The following is a 13,140-nucleotide window of genomic DNA, read 5'->3' on the forward strand; positions in this document are numbered from 1 at the left end:
ATCCAAGGCACTGATCCTCCCCCAGCCCAAACCGTGCTCCACTGCTCCTGGAGCCTGTTTGAAGATCTTGGTGCTGCCCTTTACTGTACATACCTTGAGTGCTTGCAGGAGTACCAGTGTGAGGGCTCGTCTGTCACTGAATAAAAAGCACGTCTCAAAAGGGCCATCTGACTTATGCTGTCTTCTCATAATCCTCATTCCGGAGGTCTCAAATGCCATAATTTTTTTGAAATCCTGCTGTTCATCCCTGAAAGTCAGGTTTAACTTATTGTACGCAGCTCCCAGAAGAACAGTATTTTGCATAATCAGTTACAGGGGATACATGTAGCATCTTTCTGTTTTTCTTCTCCTGACACTTTCCTCACAGGAGAACAAGCAAATAAAATGTAGGCATAGCTGGGCAATGTCTTCTTCCCCACTTCCTTTTATTTACCCCAATCATCAAGTCTCTTTCTTTTCTTATGGTTATAACATTGTATATACAGTTCTTAGTTTCACTTTGGAAAATTTATTCTTATTTTTCTTACATAAGACATCTTGAGAATAGATGTCTTGAATGGATTCACCAAAATCAGGTGGGTTTGTTGCTTTAGATCCGTGTCTGCAAAGAAGTCATGTGCTCAGGGCGTTTCTCTGGAGTAGCAAATTCAGCTTGGGCCCAGCCACATGATCCCCCTTTCCAGCCTTGCCTTATGGCCTCTGAGGAATGTTGCATTGGCTGCGAGGGAATTACTAGGTCTTGGCAAGACACTTTAATATCTTCGCAAAGACTTGTTAGGGACCAAGACTTCAGCCTCCAACTATTTCCTCTGATAAAGCAGAGTATTCACAGCAGTTCATTAGTCTTGAATCGCCAGTTTGACTTTGAGAGAAATGAAAGTTCCTCAGAAACCAGAGGGGCTCTGTAAGTAAAGTTGGCTGGTGTTGCCTGCCTGCTAGCAGGCTTTGAAACAGAAGCATAGTGTTGGATCCAGTCAGACAAATCAGTGGCTCAGGACACTTTAGTCAAGGGTTGGGAAAATGAGCACCCAGGTAGAAGAAAGGTTATGAATTATGACCATACCTGCTGTAATGGGATTTGAAAGACCAGCTATCAGGACATGGAAAATTTTGAGATGGGTATGCAAACTTGATGTTTTCTCCTGAAGATCTGCCCATGTTCATACACCAAGTTTGTAGCAGCAACAGAACTACAGTCTTCTTTTATTTCTGCAGTTGTTTTGGGTTTTTTTTAACACTCAGTGTATCTTTCCATTAGCAGCCAACATTACACTGATAATCCTTGAAAGCACCAGAGCATGAGTATCATATCTGCAGCTGGATCTCTCTGCTAGGAAGCTCGTTACACAGCATGGAAAGAATTTGTGCTATCTCATTTTGAATCATTGATAACAATATCACAAGTGAAGGGAATGTATTGTTCATCCATGAGATGGGAAGGGATCACTCCCACAGTCCCAGCGCATTGCTGTCCCAAGCACCCGCTTGCAAGGCAGAGAGGCAACATCTGAGTTACACATTTTGCAAACAAGACCAGTTTTCCCAAAGCATGGGGGGCACAACACTGGTGCAAGGGACAGAAGGTGTATCACAAAACAGGTCCCTCCACACCAGCTTCCCAAAGCACTTGTATCATTGAGCTGAGCTGCAGAGCACAGCACAGAGAACATTAAAGCAACCTGAGAGCTGGCCCCTAGCAGCAGCAGCCATCTCCAGCAGCTGGAGTGCTCTGTCTGAGGAAGGGTAGCTATCAGTCAGATGCTCAGAAAATCCCAGCTGACTCAGGGCCCCATTTCTTGGCTGCTTGCTGGCCTCTTTACACCTCTGGTGTTGGAAAAGGAAGTGGAACAGCCGGTTCTCATGTATAGGTTCAACAACTTTGAAAAGCCCCCCGTTGTAGAAAAGCGCAGCAGAGCTGTGAGGTCTGGAGCTGGTTTCCTATCTGAAAGCCAGGCAGGATGCCTGATCTGTAGCTGCAGTTCAGCTTGACAGAGGGCCAACTCCAACACCACTGTTCTCATCTGCTTCAGTGTCAGATGAACACTTGTGTGCCATTTTCCCATCCAGCATCATACAAGCCTAAACCAAAGAAAAACGTTCCTCCAGCTTTCTATAGGGTTGTGACATGAATTGCTGTCTTGTTCAGTGACATTTTCTGGCACCCATTTGGCACTGGGATCCAAATCAGGGCCCCAGTTCAGCAGCTATTCAGTGACTTGTCCCATTCCAGCCTCCCTTGCCCTAGTTAGACATGTTTAAAGAACCCACTACAGCCATGCTTAAGCCCTGAGAAAAAAGCATCCCAGCAGCAGGGCAGAGAACCAGCTCAATCAACCACGCACAGTGAGATGTGTTCAAGCCAACTAATGGGTAATCCTGTGTCTACCTACCACAAATACACAAGATAACTCACTATCCTGCTTGGCAGAAGAGTGTTATTGCCTCTTGGGGAACAAGCCTTCTTCCTGGTCAAAGATTATCCTTGTAGAATTTTATTCTACCAAATCAAACCAAACTAATGCATGTGTATGTGTATATATATATATATATATATATATATATATGTATATATATATATGCAATTTGTCATATGAATCCAAATTATATATATATATATATATATATATATATATATATATATATATGCATATATATATTTCACATGGATTCATATGACATGTTGGATATACTTATCTTATGTCAGTCTGTCTGATGAGGTAGAAACCAATGGGGAAGTTGTAACTACATGGAAAGAATGGGAATTTTCTGGTGAGCCTCAGTATGGCAGAGACTGTTCTCAGAGGTCGTAAAAGACTTCTGCAGCCTGCTCATTATACACTAGCCAAATCTTATTACAAACAAGTAATAAGTATAGGCACGTTTGTTGGTTTTGCTAATGACATTAATGTCCTTTTTGATGATTTGCAGAGCTCCAGGAGGCCAGAGACAATTTGTACTGATGTACCTCTCACTCTGGTGAGGTCTAGGAAACTCTGGATGTTTGATAGTTTTTCACCATCTATCTTTAGACAATCCAAGGTCTGTTTTCTGCACAGTAGCTTGAGCTGCTTCATCTGCTGTATAACACACACATTCAGAACTCTAATTAGATAGTGGATCTGTGTATTATTTTCTGGTATGTAAGTGATGCTACGTAGAATTACACATTCTTCTTAAAGGGAATTTGTGCTTTTACTTCTCCACAGTTTCTTTATCTCCCTCAGCTGTGACACTGAAGTCTGCTCTGTAGATTCATTTATCTTTCCCCTGTGGAGTCCCAGAGAGTTCAGATATCCCAGTTAAAACCACAGACTTTGCAATTTAGGGTAAATCATCACAGGGTAAGAGACAGACTTGGAACTGGTTAGTACACATTCTGAAGAATTACCAGGATTTGCTGGGCAAAGAGAAGCAAAGGTTTTTCTATTTTCTCTCTATCCACATACTTCTGTGACTGATTTGTTTTGAGTTTCCAGTGTCTGTTTGCACAGACCTGATCATCGGTCCCGCTGCCCTTCTCCACTTCCTGTCTGAGAACAAATGGAGACAGTTAGCAGCAGCAATCTCACATCCTTTCATATGAAAACCACTGAACACAACTTGTCTCACCAGGGAAATCAGTGCTTTAAGAATGTGAGTAATCCACTGACTTCATAGGAATATCTCGGGATGTTTTTTTTCAGCCTGCTCCATGGCTGCAGTGACAGAAGGACACTGCCCTGAGCACACTCTGGCAGCTGCAGGCTGGTGCCAGGGGCTCTCTGTAGGCACTGCTGGCCTGTGCTGCAATTTGGGGAGCCCTGCTGTGCTGGGGCAGCGAGCTCCTGCCCCCAGCTTTCGATCCAGCCATTCCTAGCATTACACATCCCTGGGAATACACTCAGAAACTACAGATGAGGTCATTCCCAAGAGTCTGCTTAGGTATTTGGGGCCCTTGACACTGAGAGGAGCCAAAATCTTATACTCTATGAATGGTTTTAAAGGGAAAGTGGAACTCTTTTTATAGTACATGAGCTGTTTGCTAATCTTGAATGGGTAAACTATTAACTCCTCTACAATTTGTTTATCCTCATTGTTAGATACTGCACTAATACACATTCTTCTATCTTTCTTGCCTCCTAAGAAGCTGCGGGAGTGATGATTACTTATCAAAATCCAAAATAAAACATTATTCATGAATTAATATTGTTTAGGCATATTAACAAATCTGAGGCTGATTTCATTGCCTTGCTGTCCTTTCAAGTGATCCATCAAATATGAAAAGCACCAGTTGCCCCAAACAGCTCTGAATTTGACTTGATGCTCTAAATTTCGAAACATTTGTCCAGGAATTTACACCACATACTCCTCTGTGAGCCCTGATATGGCACAAAAAGCTCAGCATGCCAAGATACCTCAAAACTGAGGACAGGGGACTCTGTCTTTGTCCCATATTCAATTTGTCTTGGGGTAATGAAGAAGAAAATGGAACTCCAGGGTAGTTACAGAGAACCTTTTTCAGACTTACTGAGTCAGCATGCACATCTATCAGTGTGCCATGACCTTCGGCTCCCCCACTTCCACTCTCCTCTCTCCCAGCTGGTGTGTGTATGGTGACAGCACACCCATGTCAGAGATGGCACTTGAGGTTCAAGTCACCATTCATGTGCTGACAAAGAATCCCCACCTTGCTGTTCAACCAACCCAAACGTTTTGCCTGGGTGTAGATGGTGCTGAGCCAACAAATGTGGGCTTCTTATTGCAAAGGGGTGTGCTGTGCTCCAAATGCATCATCAGAATCACAGATTAGCAATGCCTTTTTAAAAATGTGCTCTGAACATGAGTTTTTCCTTCCAAAAATAACTTTTATTTTGTTCATATTAGAAGAGCAGGATGTTCTTTCCTGTCCTGAAGGGATAAGGAGGAAATGAGAACTATGGGGTTCTTATATGGTATGAGCTACTATTCTTCTGGACTAGTGCTGTGAATCTTGATTTTTTTCTCCCCAGCCTTAGCATTTCATTCCCCATGGACCTAATTTTGCATTCATTCATGCTGATGTTACTCCAATGAAACTCTCTGATATCAAAGGCATTCCTCCATGTTTACAACCTCTCTCATCCTAAGGCAAAAGACATTAGAGGGGAGGCAACCTACTGAAGACAGTGCATGCTAAATGTCTCAATTCCCTTTTCGAATGAGATAAAGTCAGTTGAGAGACACGAGTGGGGGCAGAAAGCATCCTTTCCTGTACTCTGTGTTCAAGGAAAGAGACAGCAGTTTGGAGGAAATGTGAACGTAATGGACTGTGTATTTGTATCCCATTGTACCGAGGTCTGACAGGAAACACTTGGGGCTTGATTCAGGAAAAAGTAAATCCTATCCCTTTATAACACTCTCATAACCCTGGTTATCCTGCAGTATCTGGCTACGTCCCTGTCTTTAATGTATATATTCTCACAGCTCTCTCCAGAAGACCAGAAGGAAATCTGGTCACTGGGGAGCAGGGGAGGCATGGGAAGAGATTTTACAACATTTTCCATCCGATGGCCTTCCTGAGTGACAGCAAAAGGCCAGCAGCTCTTCACTTTTAAACCAAAGGGACTGCTGAGCAGCTGCCATTATTGACTGCCACCATAAGCAGTTCCTTACATGAGGAAAGCTGCAAATACCAAACTTTGGATAATTTCTGAGTAGCCTCTGCCAAGCCTGTGAGAGATTTTTGTTGCCATTGGCCTTCACTGTAACGTGTTGATGGTTGCAGTGAGTTCCCACCACACGGGCAGGGCCAGAGACTCCTCAGCAGGCACTGCAGAATCCCTTGGTTAGAGGTTCACCCTGCAGCAACATGGAAAAGGTTCCAGCTCCCAGCATTTAGCAGCTCTGCTCCTCAGGCAGCCACTGGGTTCTGTGGGATCTGTGCTGGTCCCTGGAAATGCTTTAACTGCTCCCAAGGGAGCCTCCCTCCCCGAGTGAGCAGGGTCAGGGAGCTGTACAGCCCTTTGTCTGTGGGGAACATGCAGTACCACCAGTGTTTGGCATTCTGCTGTACAGCTCACGGAGCTGCAAAGATTGAAAAAGAAACCAACCCCCCACACGTGACCCAGAAGAGATGGATTGAGGACATAATGCCCTTGATTGAAAAGGGAGGCACCCAGGAAACCTTGTGGTGTATTTTTTTTTTTTAACTAGAGCTAAAGTAATTTGGCATGTGTGTCCCCTGAGCTGCTTCCTAAACCACAGCTGCATGAGGAATTATCCGGCTCTTAGCTGAAGTAACTTCTCAAAAAAAACCCAAACATGTAGGTCATTAAAGTGCTAATAAAAAAAAAGTTGATGAATCTCTGAGCAGTGCTCTGATTATCTCTCTGTGGGGAATGAAGGACTCATTAACATGAGCTCCATGCCACTCCCTCGTCCTTTCTCTGAGTTTGGCATAAAGCAAGGAAACAAATGTTTGTGGTTTGGCCAAGTTTCTAATGAGTAGCTCAGCTAGGTCCACTGATGAGACACGTGGCTTTATGGAGGGTGAAAAGGCTGCCCTAGCATGTAAAGTGGCAAAGAGTGGCAAAGCATTTCTGCCACACTGGGTTCCTGAGAAGGAAACACTTTACTTCTTCTGTGGATTTTTTTTCAATGTATTTAGCAAGAAATGTACACAGAGAGGGTTTCCTTGACATGGCCAACAGAGAAAAACAGTGTGAGGTCCAGAGATGGTAACAAAGGCAGGTGTATGTCTGAGGGGTCACTCCCCAAAAGTTGGAGACTCTCTAACTCTCTAGCTAGACAGATCTCTCTTGCTGCAGCTTGTTGCGTGTTTGGTTTCACTTGTTAAGGGAGGGATTTGATGCTAAGATACAGTCCAACCCCAAAAGAACAGTCCTGCCTGCTCAGTCATCTGTCCTCCCTGCTCTGGATGCGACCTGTCCCACCCCACAGCAGGATGTCTGCACAGGCAGAGGCGTCCATTTGCTGCACCACCTGCAGGAGCTGCAGCACAGAGATCTGTCTAGCTAGAGAGTTAGAGAGTCCACACCACTGACTCTCTAGAAGCACCTGGCAGCTCTTTTGAAGGAGGGAGCAAAAGCTCCAGAACTAATGGGAGAAGTCTATTCCATGCAGGAAAGTCTCTCCTTGATCATGCTTGTAATCCATTTATAGCCTGAATCATCAGTACATGTCAGCTTCATAATCCTTCCTAGACTAAAGTAGAACTCATCTACATGCCCAGGAGAAGAAAACTCACCCTACAATAAACCTGCTGGGATAAGCAACTGCTGCCTCTGAAATTCAAATATCAGGGTGTGTGATCAATGTCACACAGCACCTTAGCACACCTGAGACATCAAGTCTGTCCCCTGCTGCTGCAGACAATGCATTGTATAATGACTTTAATAAACTACAGCTTAAAAGCAGTGAGATTTCCATTCCAAATACCCCCCTTAGAAAAGGCAGTATTTGATTGCTCTAATGGTTAACAACTCTCTTCTGGTTTCCAGCTGAAATTCGTGTGTGGCCAGTTCCTATTCAATCACTCATGTGCCTGCACCCTCTCTAGCTCAGCAGTTGTCTGGGCCAGAGCTCAGAATTCAAGGCAAATCCCAATCCACTGATTTCAAAACCACACCTAAAGTTTGTAATTTATTGGCCTCTTCAGATTCAAGATTTATTAAAACATGATACAGCTGTAAATTTTTTTCCAAAAGGAAATAAAAATGAGGAGATGAACAGCCCTACTAATTCCATGAGTGTTAAGCTGAATTAAGAGGCAAATTGGAGAAAGCCAATTGCTCCAACCTTCAGAGCACACTCCACATGTAGTTACTTATTCTTCCTGTGCCCAAGGTAAGTTTTAATTTCCAACAGCCATCAGATAGTTAAAAGTCCTGTATTAAATAACATATGCTGTGCCACCTCATCCCCTTATTAGTGGCTGGTACCTGCAGGTTCCCGTGGTGCTGGTGCAGTCAGGTGGAGCCATCTCAGTGCTGGGTACACATTTGCAAAGTTAAAACGTGTTCTGCACCCTCTCCATATTCAAATCAGACACCCCATGGCTGGACAGTTTGGTCCCTCAGGCACTTTTTTCTCCAAGGACCTCTCTAGCTCCCAAGGGCCCTTGCTCACTTTTCTGTGATGGTCCTGGAGCTCCGACACTGATGTGGTGGCAGCAGCCGGCCGGGCTGGAGCCTCTGCGACTCCATCAGAAGAGGCTCCTGGCCCACAGGGTCTTCATCCAGCCCTGCTCCAGCCCTGCTGCTTTCCCCATGACCACAGTCCTCCAGGGGCTCTTTAAAGGCAAGCAGTACCCAGAATTAAAAGGTTTTGTCCCCCGAACCTCCATGGAGTTAGTTAATGTGTAATTTTACACCTGTAAACAGCAGTGCTGATTTTAAAGGGACCTTCTAAGACTTTTCAAGCATATTTTACAAAGTTTCTACTTTATCCTGCTTGTAATTCACTCCTAGCCTGGATCATGGGGACTTGTTGAATTTGAGGACTTCTGCGTCTTAGAAATAATTAAAAACACAATTAAAATACAGAGGGTTTTTTTGTTTGTTCTGTTTCGGTTTTCGTTTTGTTTGTTTTTGCATAAAAAGGAGAACTATCACCCAGTGCTTTCGTGGCTTCAAACGTCTGATCAGAGCCGCTCAGATGCAATAAAACCAGCCCTGAAACCGAGAAACCAAGTAACTTTGGGTGGGGAACCAAGAACAAGGATGATTTCAGCCGCAAAGCGGAACAACTACAGAAAGCCAAGAAAACAAAAAACACGAGTAAAAAAAAAGAGAGCGAAAGAAAGGACAGTGTTTGCCAATACGACTTTAGCATTTTGTGCAGCTTTTTTTAGCCAGGGTTGCTCTCGGCAAGAGAGCTTTCTCCTGAGCAGCACGAGCCATCTGGAGAAGCCGTCTGCCGCCTTCCAGCCCCAACAACTGTTTAAATTTCTCACAATTTCACTTCCAACCCAGGGTTTTGTTGTTGTTGTTTGTTCAGGGGGCGTGGGTTCTTTATTCATTTTTCCCGCACGCCCCTCGCTGCAGGTCCCAGCCGTGCTGGCTCCCGGAGCCGCTCTCGGGAGGCGCGGCCCCTCGGGACCGATGCTCAGCCCCGCACTGCAGGTACCGCCGGGGCGCGGGGCGGGCCGCAACAATGGAGGGCAGCCGGGGCGAGGACGCTGGCGGTGCCGCCGCCCCTCGGCCAAGTTGGAAGCCGTGGAAGGGCGAGGGAAGGCGGCCGAGATTCCAACTTGGCCGAGGGGCGGCCGGGGAAGGGCGGCGGGCGAGACCCCGCGCGCTGCCAGATAGTGATCCTTGGCGGGCGGGCGGGCGCGGGAGGAGGAGCCCAGGTGTCCCTTCCTGCCACATAGTGCGCCGCCCCTTTCCCCGCCCGCTCCCGGTGGTGCTGGCGCTCCCGCCGCCGGGCGCGGGGATGGACTGCAGCACAAAGGCGCGGGCCCGCTGAGGTAACGCTGCCCGGGCTGCGGGCACCGGCACGGGGGCGGCGGGGCAGCGGGGATCTCCCTTCCCGCCCAGCGCGGGGCCGGGGCCGGCCCGGAGCCGCGCTCGGGGAAGGGGGGCGGCGGCGGCCGGAGGCCCCGAGCGCTCCCCGCGTTGCCGCGGCCGCCCCGGGGCTGCGGGGGGAGCGCGGGGCCGCGGCCGGCGGCGGGATGGGGCCGAGCGGGGGCACCGCGGGGCCGAGGGGGGCTTGCCCGCGGCTCTGCGCCAGCTCTCCGCCGGGGGAGATGCTGCAGTGCTGCCGTTCTGCCTCGGCGCTGGGCTGAGGAGGAGGACGGGGCTTTAAATAATTGCGCCTCCGCTTCGAAACTCCGCTAATCAAATAAAACCTTGGGAGTGAGTGTTGTAACTGCGGGCTGTCCCTGCTCCACCGCAAGGCTCCGGGCTCCCTACGCCTCTCGGAAAACTTCTTAAAATCCACATGATTTGGGGTTTTTATAGTGGCGCGCAGCTCCACCTTGGCCGTGGATCGCGGTGCGGAGAGCCCGGGATTGCGCTGCCCGGTGCAGGCTCAGGCATTCCGGTCACGGCAGCGCGGAGCCACCGGCGTGACCGGCATCAGCCCCAGCCGCTCGCTGCTGCGGGCTCGCCGTGGCCACCCGGCCCCCTGCCCTGCTCGCAGCTTGGAATTATCTCCATTCTGTGCCTGTCTTAGGGAGGAGGAAATTCAGGATTGCTGCCTTGAACTTTAGGCTCCAGAAAGGAGGATTTACGATGGGCCTTTTGGGAGTTTGTTCCTCGGTGTTGGTCAGTTTTCATCTCGCATTAAAAAGCTTATTTAAGAATTCAGAGCGGAGTTCTCAGTCAGTGTTCACTGCAGACTTCAGGGCAGGCAGCGTGTGCATGACTGAACGATGGGATTTTGGCAGGGAAGCCTTGGAGTGGCTCTGTAAAGAGGGTAGAGCACGCCTCAAAAAGCAACAGCACAGTCGTGGAGGTGGCTTGCCTCTGTTTCTGTCTCAGCATCATTATGTTACAGGCAGGTTGAGCCTGAATCTGCTGGTTTTCATTCACATGTCCTGGACTCGTGTCTGGAGGGTAGTGATGTGATACCAAGTGGAGGGAAAATGTGTAGGCATGTGCCTCATCTGTGTAGTTCCACTATGTGGAGGAGTTTAGTTTAAAAAAAAAAAAAAACAACAGATAAAATCAATGGCAATGAATATCTGGGCCAAAAAATGAATGGCCAAAGGTTATAAAAGCATGAATGTATGGAATTGCTGAATTGTGTGGGAGAAGTTGCTGCTTAAATGAGCTTTGGTACCAGAGGAATGAAGCTGACATATGTAACCTCAGCCTTTCAAAGAGCGCTTTGGTGTGCCTGGGGCAGCTGTCTCGCTTACCTTCTGGTCCAGTTGCTGATGACTGGAGTGAAGCACAGGTGTGGCAGAAGCATGGCTGTGTGTGATCTGCTGGGAGGGGATGGTGGTGGCTTTTGGGGGGAGTGGTGCAAGACAGGGCAGGTTCTGCATGTGTCTGCTTTGACAGCAGTTCTGCTGTGAAAAACTCCCTTTTGCCTCCCTGCCAGGGTTTGCTGTGTACCAGGGATTTCTCAGGGCTACACACCCCGTCACTTCAGTGGCCTTGCTGGCTGGAAACTGCGTGTGAACGAACTGTACAAACCTCCTTGGTGGCATCCAGTCCTTGCAGGAAAGAAAGTGTCAGCTCAGGGGACAGCATGAGCTCTTGGGCTGTTATCAGACAAGCTCCTCAATGCTGATTTGAGTAAGAAGTGTGTGTATTTCTCAATGAAACAAAATGATAATTGTGTAACTAATAGAGTATACCGGTTTTAAGTTTAGATGTTGTCATGTTAATGCTTTTAGTGTTAGTTGCATTATTTCTCAGAAGATATTATTTCTTGAGTTTCATTTTTGCTGAAAGAATGTGAAGTCCCAGGCAGGAAGGGGTGGGCTGCTTAGGGGTTGAGTGTTTAATGATAGAGGTTAGTGCATGATGATGATGATGATTAAGCACGTCCTTAATTCCTGACCAATAGATGGAGTGCTGCTATGTTTTAGGATATCTGGGGATTTAATGGTCTCTTGGTTAAATCAGTCATTATCCTTGACTCTTGCCTGAGGATTGAGGCAGCTGACATTATTTAAGGGAAAGGTGATTTTAGGGTGGTGCATTCAAGCTGCCATGTACCCCACAATCATGTAACCCAAAGAGAGGGTCCAGGAGCTGCCTCTGACTCCGCAGGCTTTGCAGTGCTTTCAGGGAGGTTGGACTGGAGCGACCTGGGGGAACAGAGCAGTTTCACTGCCTTGGCCAGCAAGGTGTACTGCAGCCCTTGCAGTGCCCCTTTGCTGGTTATGAAATGAGCTGGTGGACAGGGCTGGCTGAGCCCAGCTGGGCTCGGTGTAGCTGTGCTGGAACGGTCCCTGTTGCATGTGATGTTAGAGGTGACATTGCGCACAGGGGCCGCCTGCTTTTGTTCAGCTCCACTTGTTAGAGGCCAAATGACCTGGCATTAGACTCTATTTGCTGTGAAAATCGTGAGAAATTAACATGTAAGAGTGAAAATCGTGAGAAATTAACGTGTAAGAGGCGAGAAATGAAAACTGTTTTAAGAACTGCCGACATTAGTTTGTTTCCTTTTGTAAGGGAATGTTTTACGGATCAAGAACTGAACTGAAAGAAGGCAAAAGGCTGCTGGTTTTTCCCTTGTTAAAATCATCATTGCCAGTTAAAACTGCAGTGTTGTCCTTGCTGTGCTGTGGATGGTGCTGGAATGATAATGCTTAAAAAAACCAATTTTAATTTAGGGGAATAACTTGCTTCACTTTGAGATGGTACATAAAATTGCCTTTTTGCTAGCGCTTTTTAAACTGGATATGAATTCTAGTTTCTTTTAAAAATGTCCTGTAACTTTAGCAGCCATAGTAACCTCTGGCTATTATTTCCCTTGTAAATCAATTTTGCATTTTCATAGTGCTGCTGTTTCAAAAACCGAGTTGGTCATTGTTTTGGTATTGACTTAGAAGAATGCAATCTATATTTTTTAATGGCATTGCTTCCCCTTACATCACAGGCTTTTCTTCAAGCTATGTTTTGAAATGTCTGTTGCCATATGAGAGATGGTGGTGTGGCTTCTGGTAGGATTCTTGGGGGTTAGTTGTCTTTTGTGTAGTGTTTTTTGGCAGATGAAGATGAATCAAAACTACTTGACCCTTAGGGAACAAGCAGTAACTTACTCATTGTGTGCTAATATTAGTTCTGTTTGCCCACAGAGTCTACTCTGCTTCTACACTAACTCTGAGTCACTTGACATGTGGGAAAACACTTTTGTTTCTTTTCTGTATTCAAGATAACACATGTCATTGTACATCATCACAAATGGGATTTTGAGGTATTTCATTTAAAGATATCCTAGCAAGTACATGGCTTTTTTGCAGATAATTTGTGATCCAGATTATTAATTAAGAGAAACAAATTTTAATTGGTTAGATAAGAAAGTATGTTCAGTTATGGCATGCTCTGAATCTGGGCTGGTGGCGGAGGGATGGCAGTTCAAAACTGTAGAGTAAACTGGAAAATGTTGGCTACTAAAAACTTGACATGATCTACAGATTCATCGAGAAGTTGGATAGTGGGAGAAGGCTTGAGAGCATCACACCTCAGTGGGAGGGTGATGGCT

At 46.6% G+C, this 13,140-nt stretch overlaps 1 protein-coding gene across 2 annotated transcripts in view; it reads left to right on the plus strand.

Moving 5' to 3' along the window:
• Positions 1-9,364: 9,364 nt before the first annotated feature.
• Positions 9,365-13,140, plus strand: part of ADD3 (adducin 3) — a 91,783-nt gene continuing 88,007 nt past the window's right edge. For both annotated transcript variants that reach the window (XM_066555189.1, XM_066555191.1), the window contains exon 1: positions 9,365-9,445. The gene's annotated coding sequence lies outside the window, so the exon portion shown is untranslated. The remainder of the gene's footprint in view (positions 9,446-13,140) is intronic.

The sequence above is a fragment of the Molothrus aeneus genome, chromosome 8 (genome assembly GCF_037042795.1).
Source record: "Molothrus aeneus isolate 106 chromosome 8, BPBGC_Maene_1.0, whole genome shotgun sequence".
NCBI lineage: Eukaryota > Metazoa > Chordata > Aves > Passeriformes > Icteridae > Molothrus > Molothrus aeneus.